This window comes from Megalobrama amblycephala, linkage group LG14 (assembly GCF_018812025.1).
Source record: "Megalobrama amblycephala isolate DHTTF-2021 linkage group LG14, ASM1881202v1, whole genome shotgun sequence".
NCBI lineage: Eukaryota > Metazoa > Chordata > Actinopteri > Cypriniformes > Xenocyprididae > Megalobrama > Megalobrama amblycephala.
The window spans coordinates 3,633,904-3,659,154 of record NC_063057.1 but is presented as its reverse complement, the minus strand read 5'-3'; the positions used below and the strand labels follow the sequence as shown (position 1 = coordinate 3,659,154).

General features: G+C 41.3%; 1 protein-coding gene across 9 annotated transcripts in view; it reads left to right on the top strand.

Moving 5' to 3' along the window:
• The window catches only part of foxp2 (forkhead box P2), a 156,053-nt gene that overhangs the window by 53,258 nt on the left and 77,544 nt on the right, over nucleotides 1-25,251 (top strand). The window lies entirely within an intron of this gene.

Here is a 25,251-nt window from a genome sequence, read left to right as displayed (position 1 = left end):
CTTATCATTTTTGTTCCAAAGGGATAGTTCACAAAAATGATCAAAAGTTTGATTTTGTTTTATTTTAACTAATCATTTACTCACCCTCATGTTGTTCCAAACCCGTATGACTTTCTCTCTTCTATGTAACACAAAAGGAGAAATGTTGAAGATTGTACATGCCACTCTTTTACATATAATGAAAGGGAATAGTGATTTGGGCCTTTGAGGTCCAAAAAAGCACTATAAAAGTGTATAAAAGTAGTCCCATGACTCATGTGTGCCATATTCCTAGCAGATTAAAAACCATATGATAGATTTTTGCAACAAAGAGATCTGAGATTATCTGTTCAAATATGGTGCTCTTAGATGCCACATGTAAGGTTTAATCACAAAAGAACTTTGTTTAAATATGTACTGTAGAAGTGCGAATGAGAGCTGAAGGAATATAGATGATTTTAAGCGAATAAACAATTTAATTTTTTTCACTGCTCCCATGAAACTTTAATGGTGCAACCTGTATCCCTGTTCACTTTCATTATATGGAAAAAGTACATTTTGGAACATTCCTCCACTTCAGTTCCACAGAAGAAAGTCATACAGGTTTGGAACGACTTGACTTGGGTGAGTAAATGATGACAGCTTTCATTTTTGGGTGAACTATCCCTTTAGTAATTAGTCTACAGATCATTATTGAGAAAGATTTGTTATTATGCTTTAATATGAAGAAAAAAAACTTGGGTAAGCCCCTCATGTACTGGCAATATGGGATCCATATGGGATCCAATATATGGCCATATGGGATCCATATGGGATCCAATATATCCATTTTTTAAAATCTGAGTTGAGAATGTTTCTCATTGAGCTAGCAATGACAGCCCACTCTTTGCTGCCGAATTGCTAAACTCAGCGGAGTCCAGCATTCAACTCAACTCAGCTCTGCAGAGAAGCATCCATCAGTGAGGCTATTCCAAGCCATTACTCTGCCTTTAAGGTGCGGGACTGATTAAAGTTTGCATTTGCTGAAGAGGTTGGGTGGCTTGGCGTAAGGCAGGGGCTGAAATCCCCAGAAGTCGTTGCCTCACAAGGCTAAGCAAAACCCAGCTCCTCTCTCCCCACCTTAAAGAGATTTGAATATTAGTTTTTAATTTGACGAGTATCCACTTAAATCTTCAAAGATGAACTCTTAAAGCATATCTGTTCTGGAACAGAAGTCCTCTGATCAGTATGTAAAAAAAAAAGTATAATTGCTGCCCAACTTCACACCGCCAATGCACACATTATAAAATCTACAGCAATTAAGCATATCTCACCCGAGTTTAAAGACGAGGGATGGCGTTGCTCACTCTTCGGATGGACGGCCTAGTGCGTTCTTCGCTTTGAAAAATGATTTCTTGTTCTAGTAGAGTGCCTGTCATTTCCATCTAAAATGGCTCAGAGAGAGCTCTTCCACTCCCCGGAGTCGAGAGTAACCTCCATGGAGCTTTGCTCTGGACACTCAGAGCCGAAAGCTCGGAAGGATATCAAAGGAAACTGGGATCTGTCTCCATTGGCAGGTCTCATTGTGTGGCTGATTTGGGATTGGAAAGGGAAGGTGGTTGGGGACGGAGATGAAGCGAAGCCCGGTTCCTCCTAATCTTTATCCCCCATTAACCCCCAGAACCCGAACAGCTCCTGGGATCAAGCCACTGGTCAATCCCCCCATTTTGATCGAATATTTTAAACTTAAGACTTTTTATGATGGATGGGGAAAAAAGTTCAGGCCATCAGAGGTTCACTTCATAGTTCTGGTTTTTCTCTTCTTAAACTCTCTTCGCTTCATTGTTTTGTCTCCAAATTAGAAAGGTTTTTTTTTTTTTTTAAGTTTCCAACTTTCCATTTTTCTGTTAAGCTAGGTTTGGGAAAGGGCTTGTAAAGCCATGCTGTGAGCAAATTGGAGCTTGAGTGGCTCCTTGTCTTGGACATATTTTTCTTAAACGTGATATTAAGAGGTTTGCAAAGTAAACTCTGGCAATGATGGTGGCACCTTTGTTCTCTCTCTTCCAGGCATTCAGAACCAGATAAAGCGAAAAGCTACATTCTAATCTTTCTCAGTGGCATCTAGACAGCTTTATTTACTCACATTCTCGAAGACAGCGAGACAGAAGAAAACAAATCGAGGCCCGTTTGAAAAATAGAGCAAGAGTTCATGGAGAATGGACAGTTGCCCCGAGAAAAGAGTTACAAAAGAGAGTCTACCATCATTCCTGATAGAGGAGACAGACAGAGTCAATGAGGTTATTGATCCGGCAGGAGTGCTATGCTAATCAGCCGTCTGAATGGGCCCGAGAGTCAGTGTCCTTCACTGTGACTTCTCCTTGGTTTGCTAGTCTTTTTTGTCTCTCAATTATACACAGCTAGTTTGATACACAGAAATCTACATGGTTTATTGCGGAGAAGTCACGAGTGCTGGAATGTTTCCATGTGCCAGGACAATCGGACCAGGTGGCGTGAATTAGCCAGACATTTTGCTTGCAGGTGATCATGTCCAATGCATAGGTCTCACGCCGTCTTCTACCCCCCAAACCCCACCCACCCCTGTGTGTCGCCTGGAATATATTTTGAACCCCCTGTGCAGTCTTGAAATGGATCGCAGTGTAGAATAGACATGGGTGGATTAGGAATGAATGGGCGCAGATTGAATATTTGAGAATGTGAGTCCAATGACCAATTTCTGCCAATTTCTTCATTAAGAATATGTATTAAACATCCCCGAGTTAGATTAGAAACATATGTTCGGACAATTGTCACATCAACTCCAATTGAGTTGACTAAACTAGGATTACAACACGAAACATGCGATGGAAGCTGCCATTGGTTTCTTGCAGCCAATTTATTTAGAGGCTTTGAACCAACGGAGTATGAAGGATTTCAGCCTCCTGTGGAGTTGTAAGACTCCTAGATTATGTGAATAATTGGCCACAAAAAGGATTCATTTAAATGTAAATTAGATTAAATTAGCTTAGTCTTATATTTGTGTGTTAGTGTGTTTTATAAAATGTGATTCTTCTCAAAAGAATTCCAGGATTTCAATGAGTTTCTCGCATTTGATATTTTATATAAACAGCTAATGTTATTTTCGTCGGAAGAAAGAAATCTTATACGTTAACAGAGCTCTCCCCCACAACGCTTTGATAGCGCTGTTTTGAAATGCTTTCTCTATTTGAACGCTTTGTCTGGCCTCATTCACAGGAAAAGCTTTACTACAAAAGATACAAGCCCACCGCTTTGTTCTTCACGATAATTTGATCATGGCTTGAAAAGTGATCTTGCGGAAGGAGAGGTACTAGAGCCTGGAATTTGGCTTCCCCACCACAAACCGCAAGCCTGTACAATCAAACTCTGTCACGGTTACCTGCCTTGATAGATGGTGAAAGTGTTTGTTGTTGGGACGAGCGCAACCCGATTCGAGTCACATGTCCGTCTCAGACTGGAATGTGTTTGTTGGAGCGACCGTGCTGCCAAATCCAAGAGTCTCTGATTTCTCTCCGTGGCTTGCACTTCACTTTTGTAACCCTCACTCTTGAAAGCCATGCCTTTGGGCCAATTCTGTGGTCACACTACCTGATTCTGAGGCTCGTGGAGTGATGTTGAGTGCTGAAGCCAGCGGGAGTCATGTGAGAGAGATTCCGTCTGCATAAACATGCCCTTCTTCTACAAGAGACCAAACAGACAGGGTGTCCCTCAGCCCACCTCACCTGTGAAGCCTTTTCAAATCTCTTTTGCACTCCTTTCCTGTCTGTCTCCCTTTTCTTTTTCTCTTGTACTTCTCCAGCTGTTTCCTTCAAGTCCCGTTAAATGAAAATCTCGAAGAGCAGGTACGTTTTGCATCATTCTGGAAATAATTTAGACCTTTTTTCAGAGTATGGTCAAATGCAATACATTAAATATATCTATTAGCTCAGTTCCAGAATTTGTTGCAATACATTTGAATTTTAATTGAGGTAGCAAACAAGATCCAGAATTGCACTTTTTTTTTTTTTTTTACTGAAAAAAAATTGAGTTGAGTTTCTATGTGCAATTGACATTTGTAACACAGACATTAGCCCCTTTTCACACAATAATTCTGGTAAATTACCGTAAAATTACCAGAACAACTTTTCCGTTAAATACACAAATGTGCTGTTCTCACATAAGCAATGGCGTTCCGTCTTTTTACCGGCAAGATACCATTCACACATCAGTACCAAATACTGGTAAACTCTGTGATGTCAATCACCGGAAATGACCTTTAAATGCTGAGCCATTTGCTTCATCCACCTGGATGAGGAGAAGTGCTTTAGTTTAATTTTAGTTACTTTTTTTCTTTTACTTCTGAGTGACAGGCATAAGGGGATGATCACACAGAATGCGGTTTTGTTCTTAAAACATGAGACGCAAAATAGTAACCGCAGAGGCGCAGTGCTGATGAATGGAAAATGAAGGCAGGGTCTTGAGCGTAAGATGCGGCGCATTGATCAGATGTTCCTCTAGCAGATGTTTATATAAAAAAAAAAAAAAAAAAATTATAATAATTAAAAGCAGTAGAACTTCCTGTAAATAGCTTGGACGGAGCTTTATGATTGTCCCAAAGCAAACTTTTTAAGTCAACACATTCTGAACTCGTATGTAATTTTCATTGTTTGTTCACACAGCATCAGCATCATACTGGTAACTTACTGTTAATGTTAAAAATTCTCTTACCGGGAAATTGCCAGAATTGATTTACCAGTATTTTTGAAATGGTCCTGTTCTCACATGATTTATGTGTGAAAGGGGCTGTTGTTGATCAGGCTTTTAAGTTTAATATAAGTGAAATTAGTTTTGTTTAGACTCCACCTTCACTTCTTTCTCGTCCCGTTCCGCTGCTTTTCCATTTGTTTTATCCCAATATTTCTCTCCTGCTTTCTCCAGACCTATTTTCATCACTTAATTCTCTTTCTTTCATTCATAGCTTCACTCTGTCTGTTATTAGACTACTTTCTCCCTCTGTCTCGCCTGTCTGCGGCATGTTGCGCCACACACACACAGATCTGGATGCAGACTGACAGTGCTGCCACAGGGCTGATTGAAACTCGTGTCTCAAAGTTGCTAATGCTCACTGAACCATTTTATTGAAGATAAAGTAAATAAAATAGGTTGCCTTATGAGAATTCACTGAAATAGACCAGAATGATCTAGAAAACACACTTGAACACACAGTGAGCAGACGCTTCTCTGATTGGTTCATAGATTCCAGGCGAATGGCTGGAATGAGCTGTTTTCTAGAGGTATGGGAGAGCTAGGAATTTCTCAAGTTCAATGTTTTTTGAGAGGCCTGAGAGAAAGCAAACGGCTCAATTCGAATCTGTTTTTTAAGGAATGATTTTATAAGTTCTGTTGAAGTGTACCACAAAGCTCAGCCATTGCTGTCAGGTGATGCAATCCAGATTTTCTGTTTACTTAGTTGTTTTAGTACTACACAAGTCATTTTATGAAAGGCACAGAGACATTTTTGATGTTTTTGGCTGTCCAAAGAATGATTTTCACCATATAGGTTAGTTTTATAATGTACTATAGCGTATAAATACAACCCTGTTTACCTTTTTTAAGGCAAATTAAATCTGTTATGATACTCCCACTTTTCATAATCCAATCAATTCCAGATATACTGTTCAACATAAAGTTAAGAAATACATCACATTGCACAAGTAAAATGCATTGCGAATGCTGTTACATGTTGACTTTAAAGACATGACTTTAAACATTTACTCTATTTAATATATTAATGATAATTTATTAAAATAAAGTCTTGTTTTTTACATTTTATTCTAAAAAAAAAAAAAAAAAATTGGTAACACTTTAGTATGGGGAACAATTATCACTTTAGTGCTTATTAGCTTGCATACTGGCTGTTTATTACTTATAAAGCACATATTAATGCCTTATTCTGCATGACCATATGCAACATCCCTAAATCCTACCCAATACCTAAACATAAACGCTACAACAATTACTATTAATAAGCAGTAAATTAAGAGTTTGAGGCAAAAGTCATAGTTAATAGTGAATATGTTCCCCATACCAAAGTGTTTCCAAAATGTTTTTATAATCTCAAATCTGATAATCTCAAAATTCAATATCTTTCTTAAAAAAAAAAAAAAAAAAAAAATCAGTCCAATCAAATCCTCAAAAAAGTCCTGTTCTGAATAGTTACTCGACAATATATGTCAAAAGATATGAAAATGCCATTTCGATTGTCTTTTAAACTGTGTAACTGTACCACAGTTTAATTCTGAATTGGATAAGAAAACAAGACATCCTAACAGTGGTTTGTATTTAACAGAAACCACAGGTTTTGTCTTGGACCCAATCCGAAGAGGTTTGTCAGTCTATTGGCTGCATCTTGATCTGAATGAACAGCAGGTTTAAACACAGAAGCTGAACAAAACAGGGCACATTCAATAAGATCCTTGTTCCTATTGAACCTAGTGAAGAATCATCCACGTTCTCTATACATTTACATTTGTCCAAATTTCTATAAAACCCCCTCCCAGCACAGCATTCTTTCTCAGAAGATAAAGCCAGCATCAGAATGTGATTCCCTTTGGCTTAGAGGAGGTATAGGTGTCACCCTAATACATTAGCATTGTCCTCCGTTATAAATATTCTGCCAGCCCTTCCTCAGTCGGCTGCCTCTGAATGCTGCCACTCGCCGCATGTATTGTGGAGAGCACCGGGCCGTTCTGAATCCACTCTGTCTGTCTTTTATCAAACATCCCGACGCTTTGATAGTTTCCTCATTTATTTAGTGAATAGTTGGAGAGGAAGAAAGAAAGAGAGAATGAAAGAAAAGAGTTTTTACATTATGTAAATGGTGGAGGGGGGAGTTCGTCTCTAATCTCTCGCACACTCATCACTGCAGACGTTTGCATTCCGTGATACTGCCCTCCTGGAAACCATTGTTGGGATTTCTAGCCCCTTCCCTGCCCGGCTCAATGCCTTTTAGAGGATTTTAATACACACGCCTTTTCCTCGCAACAACGTTTACAAGCCACCGTTCAATAAAATCTCAAGTACCTCAGTGTTTCCTTTGACTGGTCGCAGGAAAAAGCGTGACGTATTATGAATGATACAAGAACATGAGAGCGGTTATGAGTGTGTGTGTGCTTGTGTTGTATAATGCACTCATACACAGTGTCCGAAATTCAGTTTTTACTGGGTAGTGGGTGAATTCAGAAATTTTACCACCCATTATTTTACACCCATCATCATATGCTGCCTGTCACAGATTCGAATGTTCTGCTGTGATTTTGTCAAAGGTTTAATAGACACTGGAGAATTTTTGTCATTTAGATCAATTGAATCAAAATCTTTTAAAGGGTTAGTTCACCCAAAAATTTCGGTCATTAAGTACACACCCTCATGTCGCCCCAAACAAGATATTTTTGATGAAATCTGAGGGTTTCTGAACCACATATAGGCAGCAATGTCATTGCACATTTTGAGGTCCAGAAAGGTAGTAAAGACATCGTTAAAATAGTCAACATGACTGCAGTGGTTCAACCTTAATGTTATGAAGCAACGAGAATACTTTTTGTGCAAAAACAAAACAAAAATAATGACTTTATTTAACAATTTGAACTGTTGTCATATGCAGTTGACGTAGTGAACGCAGTGCAGGCTTCCGTGTTTACATCCGAACGCCGACTCATTATTGGCCATCTCCTGCCTCGTGCTGCTCACGTGTTCAGCGTCGACCAATGCTGAGCCGGCATTCTGACGTAAACATATACATCATCATAGCCAGTGGGCGGGGCCTATGCCATGATGATGTATGACTATTCGTCGATGTCTTGCTCTAAGCGGCAGTCATATGCAAATATATTTGGCCATGTGACGTCACAAATCCCACAGTATCCAAACGAGCCATTTTTGGAGCTTAATTAAATAAAATGCTGTTTATAACAAGGGAGGCATTTTAAGGTATGAAACTTGCAGGATGTTTTAATGGTATAAAGACCTTTTATATCTCAAAAGCTCAGGGCGAATTTGATTTATCATGCCATGACCCCTTTAAGTATAGTCAAATTGGCTATTTCTAATAACTAATTGCCTAGTTGAATCTTGTATAACTTGAAGTTGAAATTTGTTGAAATATGAAACATATTTTGCCATTACTTCATAAAAAAATCATAAAATCATAAAAAAAAAAATCTTTTTCACAGTCTACGATCTTTCTGACATGACTTGAACACACCATTAAATCAATGAGTTTCGTTCTTAGAGTTTAATTAAAACCATATAATGTTGCATTTTTTTAAGTTGTTGGCCAACTGGCGCACAAATCCAACTTTAGTTGTGTTTGGCACTTGGGGAGTGTAAATTTTGGACCCGGCATGTACAAACACACTGTATGTGCGCAGCACTGGCCTTCATTGCTCGACAACAAACTGACAGCGCTAATGCAGGGTAATTATTACCTTTAAGTAGGGATAAGAAAGGATTTGTTGACAGCAAATTGGCTTTTAGCATGCGTCTTGTGCACCTGCGTGTTGATCAGAGACCGTGATACACAGAGGTCTTTGTGCCAAGAACACTCTCTCACAACATATACACACACTTACGAGTTTGCGCATATATTTGCCATTTCTCTCTCTTTATGAAACCATGCATATGTCGACTAATGAGCTTTCTAAATATATAATTTACCCACTTCACCATGAGAACGAGGTGTTTGTGTGGCTTTTTTCCCTCCTCAAATTGTTTCCTTTCATTGCCTTGACAGAATAGAGGATTAGCAGCATAACTGCTAACGACCATCAATGTGTTTTCACCGTTGTGTCACATAGCATGTTTTTTTTAAATTTTTTTTTTTACTCCCCCTCCCTTTCACTCCCTCGATTCACACTGCAACTAAAAATGAAAAAACAATCGCTTCAACCTCTGGTGGCCCTTTCCGACGTACAGTGAGTTAAATGGTTTGTAAGACGTTTAATTACCAAATGGTATAATCATTATTCATCTCATGATTAGTTGTATAATATTAAGTGAATCTCCTCCCTTGAGTCCTGTGTTTCATAGATCAATAGATTTAGAGCTGGAATAAGGGGGTGGATTGGACAAAATATCCCTCTGATGTTTCTTTAGCAGACCAATCTCTCATTTATTTATATAATTAGCTTTCAAATATGTTTAATTAAATGCACATTTAATCGTACAGCATACGGATGACTATGCTATAGACTTTATATAACATGCGATATTTATTATAGTGTTTAAGTACAGAGTATGCAATAAATAAATATTTAAAACAGCATTTCAAAGCAAATTTTTGGATTTGAACCACACAGTCAACTACTTAATGCTGTTAAATCTTAAAATCACCAATAAATGTGTTCAAAGCTTATTTTACTTTGGTTATCTGGTGTATTTCTGAGCGGAATGGAATAATACATTAAAAAAAGGAATCGATTGGATTGTGAAAATTGTTTTTATGTAGTTTAATTGGAGGGTAAAAACTGAAAACTAAGATTGCTTCATGTCATCCACAAAGAAAAGTTGTTTCAGAGGTGGAACAGTTTTTACATTTTGACTTTATAAATAATAACAATAACAACTTGTGCAGAATAAGACCAAGAATCTCTATTAAGAAAGTAAAAAGGGTCAATTTTATCGCATACCCTATCTCTGATAGTTTCATGCTGTTTCACACAACTCGTTAGTGTCTGATGATCACATGATGTGAAGTGTTACGAAGTTTAATTGATTATTTTCATTACAAAACTTTTATTTTCATACAATAAATGAAACCCACATGCTTTTCAATACAAATTAATCCATGCTGTGCTTTTTGGAAATGTTTAGATTGCATTAAGATCAGTAGTAGTTAATAGTAGCCGGCGTTGTGCCTGCAGATCCTTGTCAAAAGTGTTCAAGACTGAAACTATCTGCTTATTTAACTCTGCAGAACCACAGATTAGATTACAACAGGTGAGTTTTGTTCAGGTTTTTCTGATGTAACTCTTCACAGACTTGCTGAACCGCTGCTTGAAAATCAGCGCGCACACATTACCGTTATTCATTCTGATGTATTTTGCCCACTGCTCCGCCGAGACGTTTCTCTGTCTTTAGTCACCAGAAAGAAGAAATGACAGATTACAGGCTTTTGCCAGAGTACATATCAGTCTGTGGGCTTCCTTGGGTCAGGATAGTGCACTCCTAGCACTTGAGGAATGCCTAGACACATCACTGGATGGCACTGTTTCCATTTTTTGCTCTCCTGAACCCCCTCGGCTGGATCAACAGGGTTTGTTTTATGCAGGCTGAGAGCACTTGGAAAAGCAGGAGTTTTAAGAGAGCTCAAAACTCTGTCCCATTGCGGCAAGCATGGATAGTAAGGAAGGAGATCATACAGACCAGACTTCTCTGCCTGGTGTGGGTGGCAAAACCTGAGGCCCAATGTGAGTGATAAAAAAATATATAGTGCTGCTTCCCCTTCATTTTGCTTATTGAAACAGGATAATGTTGTCTAGTTGGTCTGATTATTTTATTTATATATGCATATTTAAGAGAATACCAATATTTGAGTAGGATCATAGTTTAGCATGTTTAATAGATGCTTTGAGAATACATTTAAGTAGTTTGAGAAAAGAAGGGAATATGTCCTGTGGTGTGACATGCACCATCTAAACTATTTTTAAACGGCTTTTACTAATTATTTTTTATCATTATGCATGCAGAGCTCATATTAATTGAGACAACTTCATTTATCAATAGGGGTGTAACGATACCCTCACAATACGATATTATTGCGATACTCCAAGACATTTGATAAAAGGTTAACAAAAATGTACTGTTAATGCTAAATTTGGTATTGTATTAGGGATGGAAATGAATAGGCTTGGACTTGGTGCTGGTAACCCAATGCACAAGTCAATGGTGACACCAGAATACATGATTCTGAAGCTAAAAATATTTTAGACGAGTATGCTTGCACTCTGTCACTGACTAGATATGTTTAAAATAACGTACAGTAGGCCACTTTTTACTGGTAACACATGACATTTATCATTATCAGTACCCACAAATATTGTCCCATTGCATTATTATACATTATATTCAACATTATATAGTAGTTTAATGTAGTACTGACACTAAAACTCTTTTTCACAGTAATTTTCATTTTGGGTGAACAATACACAATATATATTGTCACTGTCTACGATACATGTTGTATTTTTGTATCACGATATATTGTTACACCTGTCATGATAGATTACAGGAAGCAAATGCAAGTAACGCCGTTTATTGAACAACAAGCAGTAACAGAAACACAGTCAATGAGAACGTGCAGGCTACAGGTAGGCGCAGGGACTGAGATGGTCGGCTGGTGACGTGGCGTGGTGACTGCAGAGTGGCGGTGAGATAAATCCAGGATCCAGACAAAAGACAAGGCACGAAGACAGTAATCCACAGAAGACGACGAACAACTGGGACTCCGGTCAGGAACAGACGAGACAACCACGAACAGGACACCAAACAACGATCTGACAATGGAGACAGGAATGAGGTGAGTATTTAAGGACTGAGGGAATGAGCAGCAGGTGGGGAGAGTGATGGGTGGCAGCTGGGTCCAATAATCACCCACGTGGCCTGGGCACACCCACAAACACACTCGCACACAAACACAAACACACCCACTGCTGTCATAACACAGAGCACGCGACAAGAAGGAAACAATGCATCTGCGAACCGTGACAGTACCCCTCCTCCTAGGAATGCCTCCTGGCATTCCCCGACTCCCTTACCTGTCGATTGTAATCATCGATAAGGGTGTGATCCAGAATGTCCCTGGCAGGAACCCAACTCCTCTCCTCCGGACCGTAACCTTCCCAGTCCACCAAGTACTGAAATCCGCGTCCCCTCCGCCTAGAGTCCAGAATGCGATTTACCGAATAAGATGGTTCCCCATCTATGAGACGCGGCGGTGGGGGAACCGGGGCTGGCGGATTAATCTCAGAATGAAAAACAGGTTTAATTTTGGAGACATGGAAGACGGAATGAATCCTCCTGTACACTGGAGGAAGTTTGAGGCGGACTGCCACCGGACTAATGATCTTGGTGACAGTGAACGGGCCAATGAATTTTGGAGCAAGCTTCTTAGAAACGGGTCGGAGAGGAATATCCTTTGTAGAAAGCCACACTTTTTGACCGACGACGTAAACCGGAGGCCTTGACCGGTGGCGATCGGCCTTGGCCTTGGTGCGTTCCCTCACTTGGAGGAGAGTCTCTCGGGCTCTCGTCCAAGTTCGGTGGCACCTCTGGACAAAGGCGTGGGCAGAGGGGACCGCGACCTCGGATTCCAGACTGGGAAAAATAGGTGGCTGGTAACCTACACTGCATTCAAACGGAGATAGGCCCGTGGACGACACTGGTAAAGTATTGTGTGCGTACTCCACCATTGAGAGTTGTTGACTCCAGGAGGAAGGATTCTTGGAGACCATACATCGCAACGCTCGCTCCAAATCCTGATTGGCTCTCTCAGTCTGACCATTGCTCTGGGGGTGAAACCCCGACGACAGACTAACAGTCGCCCCCAGCAATCTACAGAATTCCTGCCAAAATTTGGAAACGAATTGGGGACCCCTGTCAGAGACCACGTCTACCGGGAGGCCATGAATCCGAAAGACGTGGTCAATGATCGTAACCGCTGTCTCCTTGGCTGAGGGTAATTTGGGCAAGGGAATAAAATGAGCCGCCTTCGAGAACCGGTCCACTACGGTTAAAACAACCGTGTTCCCTTGGGAGGGTGGGAGGGCGGTCACAAAATCTAGCGAGATATGGGACCAGGGTCTCGAAGGGACTGACAGCGGTTGAAGTAACCCATCTGGGGCACGATTGGAAGTCTTACCAACAGCGCAGACTGAGCAAGCCAAGACAAAATCGCGAACGTCACGAGCCATGAGAGGCCACCAGAATCGTTGCTTAACCAAAAACTTAGTTCGACTGACTCCTGGATGACATGCCACGTTGGAACAATGACCCCACTGAATGACCCTGGACCGTAATCCCTCCGGCACAAATAATCGGTTTGGTGGGCACTCGGGCGGAGGCGTTACCCCTTCTAGAGCCGACTTGACTCTCGATTCGACCTCCCATGTGAGTGTGGAGATAACTAATCTCTCGGGAAAAATACACTCGGGAGTAGACGGGCGTTCGGAACGGTCAAAAATACGAGACAAAGAGTCGGGTTTGATGTTTTTGGAACCCGGGCGGTACGAGAGAGTAAAATCAAAACGTCCGAAAAAAAGTGCCCACCGAGCCTGCCTGGAGTTCAATCTCTTGGCAGTTCTGATGTATTCTAGGTTCTTATGATCGGTCCAGACGATAAAGGGTACCCCAGAGCCCTCTAACCAGTGGCGCCATTCCTCCAACGCTAACTTGACTGCCAGCAACTCTCGATTACCAATGTCGTAGTTACTTTCGGCGGGAGATAAACGATGAGAAAAAAACGCGCACGGATGCATCTTATCGTCCGCGGAAGCACGCTGGGACAACACTGCACCTACCCCCACCTCTGATGCGTCAACCTCCACCACAAACTGCCGTGATGGATCAGGGGCAACGAGAATGGGGGCCGAAACAAAGCGAGCCTTCAGTTTGGCAAACGCAGCCTCAGCTGCGTCTGACCACCTGAACGTAGTTCTGGGGGAGGTCAAGGCGATCAGAGGTGAGGCTAGTTGGCTGAAGTTGCGAATGAAACGCCGGTAAAAATTGGCGAACCCCAGAAACCTCTGTAGGGCCTTACGGGAATCTGGATTTGGCCAATCCACCACAGCCTTAACCTTCTCAGGGTCCATGCGTACTCCCTCAGTCGACACGATGTACCCTAGGAAAGGAACAGACTGTGCATGAAAAACGCATTTCTCCGCCTTGACAAAAAGCCCATTCACTAACAACCTCTGAAGCACTCGTCGAACGTGCTGTACGTGTTCCTGGAGAGATGAGGAAAAAATCAATATGTCGTCCAGGTAGACATATAAGAACTGATCGACCATATCTCTCAGCACGTCATTAACGAGTGCCTGGAAGACCGCTGGGGAGTTGGAAAGCCCGAACGGCATGACCAAGTATTCAAAGTGCCCCCTAGGGGTGTTAAAGGCGGTCTTCCATTCATCACCCTCCCTGATGCGGACCAAATGATAAGCATTCCTTAAATCCAATTTTGTGAAGACGGATGCTCCCTGCAACCTCTCAAAGGCTGAAGACATTAACGGCAAAGGATAGGTATTCTTTACCGTAATGTTGTTCAACCCCCGATAATCAATACAAGGTCGCAGGGAACCATCCTTCTTCCCCACAAAAAAGAACCCCGCCCCCGCTGGAGAAGAGGAATGGCGAATGAACCCGGCTGCTAGTGAATCAGAAATATATTTCTCCATAGCCTCTCTTTCGGGGACCGAAAGTGAATATAACTTGCCTTTAGGCGGAGACTTCCCTGATACTAGATCTATGGCACAGTCGTAGGGACGATGCGGAGGAAGAGAAGCAGCCCTGGACTTACTGAACACCTCCTTCAGGTCCTGGTACTCAATGGGCACGGTAGACAGATCCACTGCTTCCTCCTGTAAAACAGAACCAGAAACAGACGAACAAGCAGAGACAAGACAAGACTTATGACACTCCTCACTCCAGGCCACAATGGAATTCTGGACCCAGTCTACCCGGGGGTTGTGTTTGGTGAACCAAGGATGACCAAGGACGACGGGGGTGTGAGGGGAATCAAAAATAAAAAACTTAATCCGTTCCGAATGGTTGCCAGCGGTGATGAGGGTGAGATCTTCAGTTTCGTGAGAAATGGTGGGAAGGCTCTGTCCGTTGAGTGCGTGAACAGCGATTCTGTCGGTGAGTGGTTTGAAAGGAATGTGGAACTTGGTGGCGAAAGATTGGTCCATGAAGTTACCTTCTGCCCCAGAATCCAGAAGTGCGTTGCAGTTGTGAAAGTGATGCGACCATCCCAATCTCACCGGGAGGAGGGTGGATGTGGTTGAGGACTTTCCAGCGGAGATCCCACCCGACAGTAGCCTCAAACTTACTGCCGGGCTTGCCCCTTTTAACGGGCAGTTGTAAGCGAAATGGCCCGCCTTGCCACAATATAAACAAAGTCCTTGGGACCTCCGCCTCTCCCGCTCCTCCCGGGAAAGCCGAGCTCGACCCACCTGCATGGGCTCATGATCTTGAAGGGGACTGACCGTGTCCCCGCCGCTGGACCTCAGGACTTCCTCACTCCTGTGGGCTGGACTTCTCCGCTCGGCCCTGGTCAGCCGAGCATCCACCCTGAGCGCCAGGTCGACAAGACCATTAAACGTGGTGGGGAGGTCCAGCGTGTAGATCTCCCTTTGGACACGGTCAGCCAACCCATGCAGGAACATGTCCCACTGCGCCTCCTCGTTCCAGTGACACTCTGCCGCCAATGTACGAAATTCGATGGAATAGTCAGACACCGACTTCTCTCCTTGGCGTAGTTCCGCCAACTGTCTGGCGGCTTCTCTCCCCGCGACTGAGCGGTCGAACACTCTCTTCATCTCTGCGGAGAGTGACTGGAACGAGGTACAGCAGGGGTCTTGGTTCTCCCACACCGCCGTTCCCCAGAGCGACGCCTTCCCCGTCAAAAGCGTCAGTACGAAAGCCACTCTGCTTTGTTCGGTGCTGTAGGTGCGGGGCTGCAGAGCAAAGTGCATGGTACAATGAGTCAGAAAAGCTCTGCAAAATCCTGGTTCACCTGAATAAGCTTCGGGTACAGGGAGACGAGGCTCCGAAGCGGCGACGCTCGCTGGTGTGGGTGGGGAAACGGCCGGTGTGGGCGGCGCAGCGGGGACACGAAGCAGCTGGACTTGCTGGGTGAGCTCGGACACCTGCGCCACGAGAGCCTGCACGGCTCTTCCCGTCTCGTTGAGGTTTCTCTCCTGCGACTCCATTCGACGAATGCTGCTGTTGACGAAATCCTCCAGCGAAGACTGCTGAGTGCTTGCTGCTTCCGTAGCGAGGTCAGATCGTTCTGTCATGATAGATTACAGGAAGCAAATGCAAGTAACGCCGTTTATTGAACAACAAGCAGTAACAGAAACACAGTCAATGAGAACGTGCAGGCTACAGGTAGGCGCAGGGACTGAGATGGTCGGCTGGTGACGTGGCGTGGTGACTGCAGAGTGGCGGTGAGATAAATCCAGGATCCAGACAAAAGACAAGGCACGAAGACAGTAATCCACAGAAGACGACGAACAACTGGGACTCCGGTCAGGAACAGACGAGACAACCACGAACAGGACACCAAACAACGATCTGACAATGGAGACAGGAATGAGGTGAGTATTTAAGGACTGAGGGAATGAGCAGCAGGTGGGGAGAGTGATGGGTGGCAGCTGGGTCCAATAATCACCCACGTGGCCTGGGCACACCCACAAACACACTCGCACACAAACACAAACACACCCACTGCTGTCATAACACAGAGCACGCGACAAGAAGGAAACAATGCATCTGCGAACCGTGACAACACCCCTATTTATCAATGAGAGCAAAACGTTGATTAAAAATAGTGAAAAACTATTTATGTCTTTTAAATTAAAATCTCAATTTTGTTGGGGGAAAAAAAACATGGTATGCATCCTCTATTTCCATAAAAATGGTGATTTGTGTTTTTGTTTTAAAGCAAGATATGACTTATTTTTGTATTTCCAGCATTCATCCCTTCGCACATTTTTACAACAGGAATTTCGTGGTTATTCATCCGTTTAAATTAATTAAATTAGATTCCTCTGATGCTGCCAGGCGTTCAGATGATAATTGCATCAACACGCCGAAACATAATAGCACTCTGAGTGTTTCCAGCACAGTTCATTTCAATCTAAATCCAGAGCTCCTCTGGCAAGACCGTCAGAAGGGCCTGCGCGTTCACAAGACCCCCTCATCTTCATCTGGAACATCTCCTCCAACTTAACAATTTATCAGGGGCCAACTTGTAAAACTGCGGTCGGAGACGTTTTGTTAATGAACCGTTTACAGAATCGTCGTAGCCAAATGGTAGGGCTGATATTTGACATGCTCCAGCTGCGAATTCGCTCCAAGGAGGGCCGCAGCAGATCAGGCTCACGATTTCTAGACAAAAGACGGCTCTGCGGAATGGACGCTTCGACTCTGCCGTACAGTCGCACCTTCGTAAATAAAGGTGGGAGTGTAATTGAGTGATGTGCGCCGAGGGAACGACGAGAGATTGAAGGCTGTGTACTGGTAAATAGATAATCACACAAAAGTAAATGGGGTTTTCAAACCTCAATCTACTCCGCCAGCGTGAGCTCGTTTGCATGTTAATCACCGCAGCGATTTCCCTCATCACGAGGAAGTCCGCACTCTTTCATAACCAGCTTTTAATTGCATTTAAAATGTCACAGAGGTGAAACACATGTAATTTAGCCATAACTGTGTCCAAATTAATGGCCTCTACTCAGGCGTTCCATTCAATGGACTCAAATGAGTCTGTCACTTTTGTGTTTTGATCTTTTTTTTTTTTTCCACCCACTTAGATTTTTATTTATTTGAAACGCATTAGACAGCTTCTGAATATATCTCGGCGACGCCGCACGTGTCTGTTCGGAGCGCGCGTTAATTTACGAAACGCACCATTATTTCTCCTGAATGCATTTGCGAACACTGCCTGAGCGTTAACGAGAGAAGACGGATAAGATTAGACAAGGGTGAAAAAGTCAAAGGACTAGATTTTAAAGAAGCCCAAAAAAGTTTATTTTCCTTCATCACCAGGTGTTCTAGCACATATAAATTACTGAGATGATGTTTCCATAACAGAGCGGAGGGCACTCCAGAGAGCCAAACCTGCAAAACAGACCTATTTAATTTTTCATTGAGGAGGACCATCAGGAGCAATAAGCCAATATTCTCCTTTCCTTTTTCCAGATGCTTTCTCTAGCCTTGCATCTTTCCAAACCCTAGCCTTTACATTTTTCCAGAAAAAAGGCGGTTCTGCCGAGACCTACATGAAAGAAGAGAACTGTTGAAATGTTAATTTTACCATCTGCTGTCGAGGCCTGCTACCTTTGTGCGAGCGTGTGTGTGTGAGCGCGCTCTCTCCCTCCGTCTTATATTCCCAGCGGTTCTGTTCTGTTTTATGAATGTGCTGGTATTTTGGTTGTTTGAAGTTTTTTGGATCTGGGAGTTTGAAAGTCAGACTTAGAAAAACAGAATGCCACAAGACGCACTGAGTGACAAACCGATTCTCCTGCCCTTGTGGTCCTGATAGCGCTCGTCCCCTCTGCATGTTTAAACTGTCAGTGGCTCGTCCGCCCCGGTTTGTGTTAGACTCAGTATCCCAGCAAATTCATGTACAAGTAGCAAAGCATTTTTTGCTTTGCAGACACCGATTGAGGTGTGGTGTTTTTTCAAAGTCCCCTATGAAATGATCATATATTTATTATTTATTTGCAGCCTCTTTTAGGGAAAATGAGCAAAACTATGCGTGACTCATGCAGCACTGCAATTTTCTTGTCCAATTAAAAGCTCCCTAGAATGTGTATATAAAAATACATAAATAATATATAATATTTATTTCTTATTAAATGTATTATTTACTTAAAAAAAGCTGTGGAGTTTATTTAATTCATGGTGAAAGGGGCATTATTATTCTATAGAGAATTTGATTGGACAAAAAAAAAAAAAAAAATTGTGCAGGATGAGTCATCAATATATTTTCCTCTTTTTTTTCCTGGAAAAGAAAGACTGTAAGTTTATATGCAATTTAATCCCACATCAATTTTGGCTGAGAAATTACCAAAAGGTGATTTGAAATCATTATTGTGTAAAGCATCAAATAGACATTACAAAAGGTAACTTCAGAAAGCAATGTTTTATTTGATTCAACATAGAATTTATTACACATTAACTTTTGGACCATGAGGTTGACTGAATTTTCATTTTTGAGTGAACTATAACTTTATTTTTGTTTATTAATATGGAATAAAATAAAATTAATACTAAAACTGCCAGTAGGTGGCGATAAATAAGTTCATTCATTCATTTGATTCATTCAAACGGTTGATTAATTCAGGAGTGAAGTAAATGGTTCTCTTCAGGCTTGTTGGACTTGCCGAGGCACTACACAAAATGATCGGTGTATGATATCAAAGTATCACGAGAGCGATTAGAGAGCAGACGACTCTGTTTGTTTTTGACGCTGTAGTTCTTTGATGTCATACACTGATTGGACTGTGTAGTGCCGCTTCAAGTCCAACAAGTCATTTATGAATGATCCGCTGAACCATTTGGTTTGTTCAAAACACGGATTCAGAAATGAAACACTGCTGTGCATTGCATGGAGATGAACAGCTATGCTTTGTCTTTACATTTTCATTGGCAAAATTGAACAAAATAGACAATATTGTGTCTAAAATAACACAATATTAAAGGTGCTAAAGAGGATGTTTTGTTTTATACATTTTTGCAATATTACTTGAAACTGTCTTTACTAACTGATAAAAGACTATTTATTGGGTGCATTGAAAGTAATAATATTAATATACATCATCTGTGCACGAGGTAGGGCCTTAAAAACATCAGCCAATTGTTTACGCGATCATCGCGTAAACGATTGGCCCTCTGGCTTGTCAATCACTGCCATGACGTTCCTTGTGAGAGACGTGCGCGGCTGCGCGCTCCAGTAACTTTCCACACTCCACAGGCGCCGCATGCAATGTTTTTGTCAGGAGACAGGAGTAAGAACTGCAGATTATGAGTCACCTGCGGTGAGTCCGACATAATGAATCCACGGCTTTAAGTCGCGCACACACTTAACGATTGTAAGGCCGATTATGAATGTAAATTGATACTTATGACTGATCGCGCTCAAACGCGTCCAGTCAGAGCCAGTTGCTTTCAGTCTGCGATTACAGTCGGTGTTCAAATTCCATGTGAAAGTATATAAATCTGCTTCAGGAGCAGGAAACAATCGCTGTATGTTGAGCATAGTCAGAATGTTTTAGCAAGTCGTTAAATGTGTCCCCGGCTTAATAACACAGCGGATGCCGGTGGTAAACACTCGTGTTCCGATACTCGTGCACGAGTTTTGGGAGGCGTTCCCTCTAAATGAGCTGTGAAGGAGGGGGGTTGTTCTTATCCATGCGCTCATTTCAAAAACTCAGTCGACAAAAAGAACCTCTTTAGCACCTTTAACTTCTTATTTACTGAGCTGTTGTATAAAATCAGTATTGCATTTGCATTCATTATATAGGCTATGGGACAAAAAAGGCACTCGTGTAAGACTGCACTTGTTACTCATGTGATATTGCTTAACTCATATGACTTAAATATGAGACGACAAACTCAAACGGGGCATTTTTGCCCCAATATCTTGAGTTTTAGGGACTGCATTCTATAGGCTCCATCGCACAGTGAGTTGTTGTCCTGCATCATGTTTGTCATCAATAAGCTGAATGTATTGTCAGATGACTTATTTAGGTCTGGGGCGGGGCAAGTGCATTAAATGCGCTAATTTTATTGCGTTATTTTTTACTGTAATTAATTAATCTAATTAACGCGTTAAATCGACAGCCCTAATATATATAGTATTGTTTCACAAGGTGTCTTTAACTTGCTCAGTCCATTGATGTTGTGAATGTAACTATGCAAAGTTGGTCCACCCCTTCTCGACCAAAAAAAAACGAAACTTGAATCCCGTCAAAATGATTTTCTTCTCATCATGGGACGAAGCTGACACTTTTTAAACAACATTTTATCAGGTCCGCCTCTGGGGTCCCTGCCAAATGGACAGATTCCATTGCGAGATTTGATAGTTGGCAATTAAGCTGAGACATCCTGAAATGCGACTGTGTGCAGAGTTGCAGAGCGTTTGCCTTGGCTGGGATCGGATTGTTTAGTCTGCTCTCATTGTGAAGCAGCGCTGTTTCTGAGCAGCAGTTGACGGTTGTTTGCAAAGCACGGGGGGAAAATGTGAGAGGCCACCGTTCCCTGCCATTTATTTATTTTTCCCTGTCCTTGGGACTGGAATCAGATTTTTTTTTTTTTTTTTTTTTTTCCTCTTTTTTTTGGGAATTTTTTTTTTTTTTTTTTTTTTTTTTTTTTCCCTGTATATGTGGCTGCTGAAACGTAGACTTTTCATGACCTCACTGTGCAGGCTGTGTTTCATTAATGACCAGCTCTGTGGTTTGGGTAGAGGAATAGTTTTCATATGACACCGTCTTGCATTAGTGCAGAGCAGCAGCTGCAGAGAGGCTGAACGCAGCCAATTCTGTGGCTTTGAAAGGTGTGAAAAGTTCAAGTCCCCATTGCAAGAGCCTTGCATTTATAATTTGCATGTGTAAATTTCTCTTCGTGCATGGATGTGTGTGTGTATGCATGCGTTAAATCGGAACTGCCGGAGACTTGTAAAAAAAAAAGTTACCTGCTAATGAAACATTTGTCTTTGATTTAGTGGCAACTACTCAGGCGACTTTGGACGTCATTTCCTTCCGGTTTGCCAGCGTAATGTATCAACGCTGCATTAAATAATTAAAGTACATTTAAGGAGAAGTTCAGGTTCTCTCTGGCACATACATTGGTGGCAACCATCCACCCCAATGCATTTATTTGTCAGGAGGAAATCATTCAAATCCGTCTTTAATTGACTGTGCGGCTTTCAAAACAGACCACTTCGTAACACAAACCCAAACCTCTTCTCGTATTTGTGCATTAGACTGCTGTACTCCTCATGCATGTTTTTGTAGATATTTATTACTGTCGCAGTTTGCTCGCTGGCATGGAGGGATGGGTTGTTAGTCTATGGGTGTAGTCTGAGCAGTAGGAGCCGAAACTTGTGAGCCTGAACAATGGTAGGATTAGCTAACAGTCCAGCTATGTACAGTATTTGAAGTTGTGTCTGAGTTTGTTTGGGGAGGTGGATGTGCATTTAGATGACCCGACGGCAGCTGTTGGGCACTTTTAAACTGTCAGAAAATCCTTCCTTTTTTTACTCCCTTTCTGCTTTCCATCCAGTTAAAGGTAGAGAGTCTCGTACGGTATGTGTCAAACACCTAATGAGGTAAAAACGTTGGAAGTATGCTGTAGACTTTGGTTCGATGTGTCAATTTAAATAGGTCATGGTTGTAACGTTTTATGTTTGATTGTTCAGATACAGTATGTTGTCAGAATGTGTTGACCGTGTGTGTTTGTGTCTGTAATGCGTGGTTGAAAACACTCATTAAGAGTAGCGCGGCAAATAATGAATGAATTAATAAATTAATGCTCACTATGTGCAGAGAAATGAATTAAAGCACAGCAGAACAGCATCAACATGTAAACATTGTAATTGCATGTGAAAATGGGATTTGATTCAGGTTATGACCTTTATCAAAATTTATACAATGATATTCTACAATGAAAAGTAGAGAGAGAGAGGGAAAAATATATAATTTTATCAAGGGTTAATAATGGAACACAGTTTTAAAAAGTGATTTTTCACTATTATTTACAACAGGATCTGCATTTTCATGAGTTGGGCTGTTTCACTCTGGTTTCATACAGATTACATAAAGAGAGAACATTTGTTTTCGACTTGACTTATATAATTTAAAAGTAGACATTCTAAGCTTAGACATGTTTTTCATGTATATGTGACAACTATTCGCTGAGTTTCAGTTCGTTTTTGAAGCTCATTTTAGAAAGAAATCCACAGAGACTTAGACAGCAGACAGACTGTGTCATCACTTTTCAAGAAGAGGGAGAAAATGGCGGGATAAGCGGCTTCAACATGCTGTCTGTAAGAGACAATAACATACGTAATGCATAACGTACGCAATTATAGAGTTGTTCTTTACTCTTTGAAATTGAATCTGAAATACTTCACACTGCATGTGCCAATTAAACAGCTTCGCCAGGTTAGTGAACGTCATTCAACATGTGTTGGTTCCTGATGGAAACAGGAAGTTGTACGTTATATTTTGACAGACATGTTTTTATACATGAACTTTTCAATATTTTCAATAATTTTCTATTCTTGACGGCTCTTTTTTCAGAATTTTGGCAATAGATAAACTGTTCAATGGGTGATCTTGAGATGAGCCCTCCTAGTCATCCAATCTGACTCTCCCATGTAAGATTTGGGAACTTGACAGGTGATTTTTATAAAATGTTGTTTGATCACTGTCTTTTATCAAAGTTTGATAAAATGTTGCTCAATTTTCCAATAAAAGACTGTACAACTGTACATTTTATTTATTTATTTATTTTTAATTGGTGACTTCTTGTTCTCCAGGAAGCTTTTATTTGGTTTATTTGAAAACACTTATTAGGGCTTGAAAAGCCCCTTTTCCTGAGATTTGGCTTCTGGTACAAATTGCCTAAGCTTTTTACGGTACAGAGCAATTTGTACTTTGAATAAAAGCTGCCGTTTAATAAGTTTGTTGCACTTTATTTTCTTTTTTTTTTGATTGGCCTGCATTTCAAAATCAATTGGGGACTGGTGCGTGTTTCATAGCAAATGCTTCCATTTTGTACTCTTATTTTATTTAATTTATTTTTTTCTTTCCTTTTGCATAAACAATTATAATTTTTTCTTCCATTCCAGGAATTAATGGAAACCATTTGCATCGGGGGGGAAATTTGTACGTGCAGTGCTGTTTTCAATGTCATCACAGGCTACTTTTTTGTGGCTAAAATGACAGAAGAGGGCTGCTTTTAAGTACCTCACATGCAAACTGATAAGTGAATCATTCCACTCTCTAAACCCTTTTTATTGGGACTTTAATAACCACTGTATTATAAATTATAATGTATTCCTCCATTGCTAATGCCCTTCAATATAGCCGCCTAAAGCATGGTCTGAAGTTACTGTGGCTACCTTTTCAAAGGCAAATCAATTACATGTTTTTGGTAATGCACCGTAATTCCGCCGTCAATGGACTGGCGGATGAATTGAAGCGATTCAGAGAGAAGTGGTTGTTCCTGTGATGTTTTTTTGTTTGCGCTCTGCACTATTGACTGCGTCCAATCAAGAGCAAGTATTCATCCTCCATTCCCGCCATAATGGAAACAGGTCGTCGGAGGCACCTGATTACGACCTCCAGTTATGTTCAGCTAATGGAATATGGAGTTCTCGCTCACCGTATGTTGTTAAAGCAATTCTGGCCAAAAGTTTTCCTCAAACTCGACGTTAAAAGAGTTTGCCATTTCTACCAAATTGCAGAGCGCAAGACTTAAGAAGGATATCGGTAGGGAGATCTTCAGGAAGTAAAAATTGCCACTTGCATACTGTCTTTGACCGACCGCGCCAAAGCTTAACCACTCCACAGGAACATGTGCCGTTTAGGAAGATATAAAGGAGTGATTTTATTACCCGGTACATCTCTCCTCAGAAGCGATTTCATTTCTCTTTTCAACCGCCACAGGAGTCTTTATTTGATCTCATATTCCTGAATTTAACTGCCTCAAACTGGCCGGCCTCAGTTTATTTTCATTTGGAAAACACATTTTCTGTTCAAGAGGACACGGGGGTAGTTGGGATTGAGGTGGGGGCTGTCAGGGTCTGTGTCGAATGTAAATGTCTTCTTTTAGTCACTTTTCACTATAGATTATTGGAGTCCAAACTTTTCATTTTACTCCCACCTGGAGCAGATTCGACGACGTGTATCCGCAGTGCCTACAAACGAGACCATTGAGTCTTAGTCTTTCACTTCGAGTCTTTGGGTTTTTGAACTATTCAAGAGCCTGTCTGCTTGTTCACAGGTTGTTAATGTTCAATATTTTGGTCAACTTTGCACACTCTCAATAGGTAGCAAATTTTTCTGAAGCAACAAATGTCATTTCCACCTTTATTTAGCTTTTTGTGGTGAAAATGACATTATTTTTTATTTAAAATCTGTCTTGCTAAGGTTAATTTAATGCAGCTTACTTTTTATGTATCCTAAATGCACAGAATTATGCTGTAAACCCTAGTAAGTTGGCAGAACTAAAAAAAAGAGGTAATCCATTGCCTCAAATTTAACTTTAACTCCATCATTAACTTGGTAGAACTTAAAATTTTGTACTACACATACATGTTATTTGCTAATTGAAATGTTGACTAAGCTAATGCATACAGTTTGATTGCATAAACATCAAACTGACTCAAATCTTTTACATTTAACTGATAACTAGCAATATATCCATTGATTGTAATAGAAAGACGCTACAGTGACAGTCTTAATTTGATTGAAAAATAAGATATTTTTCACA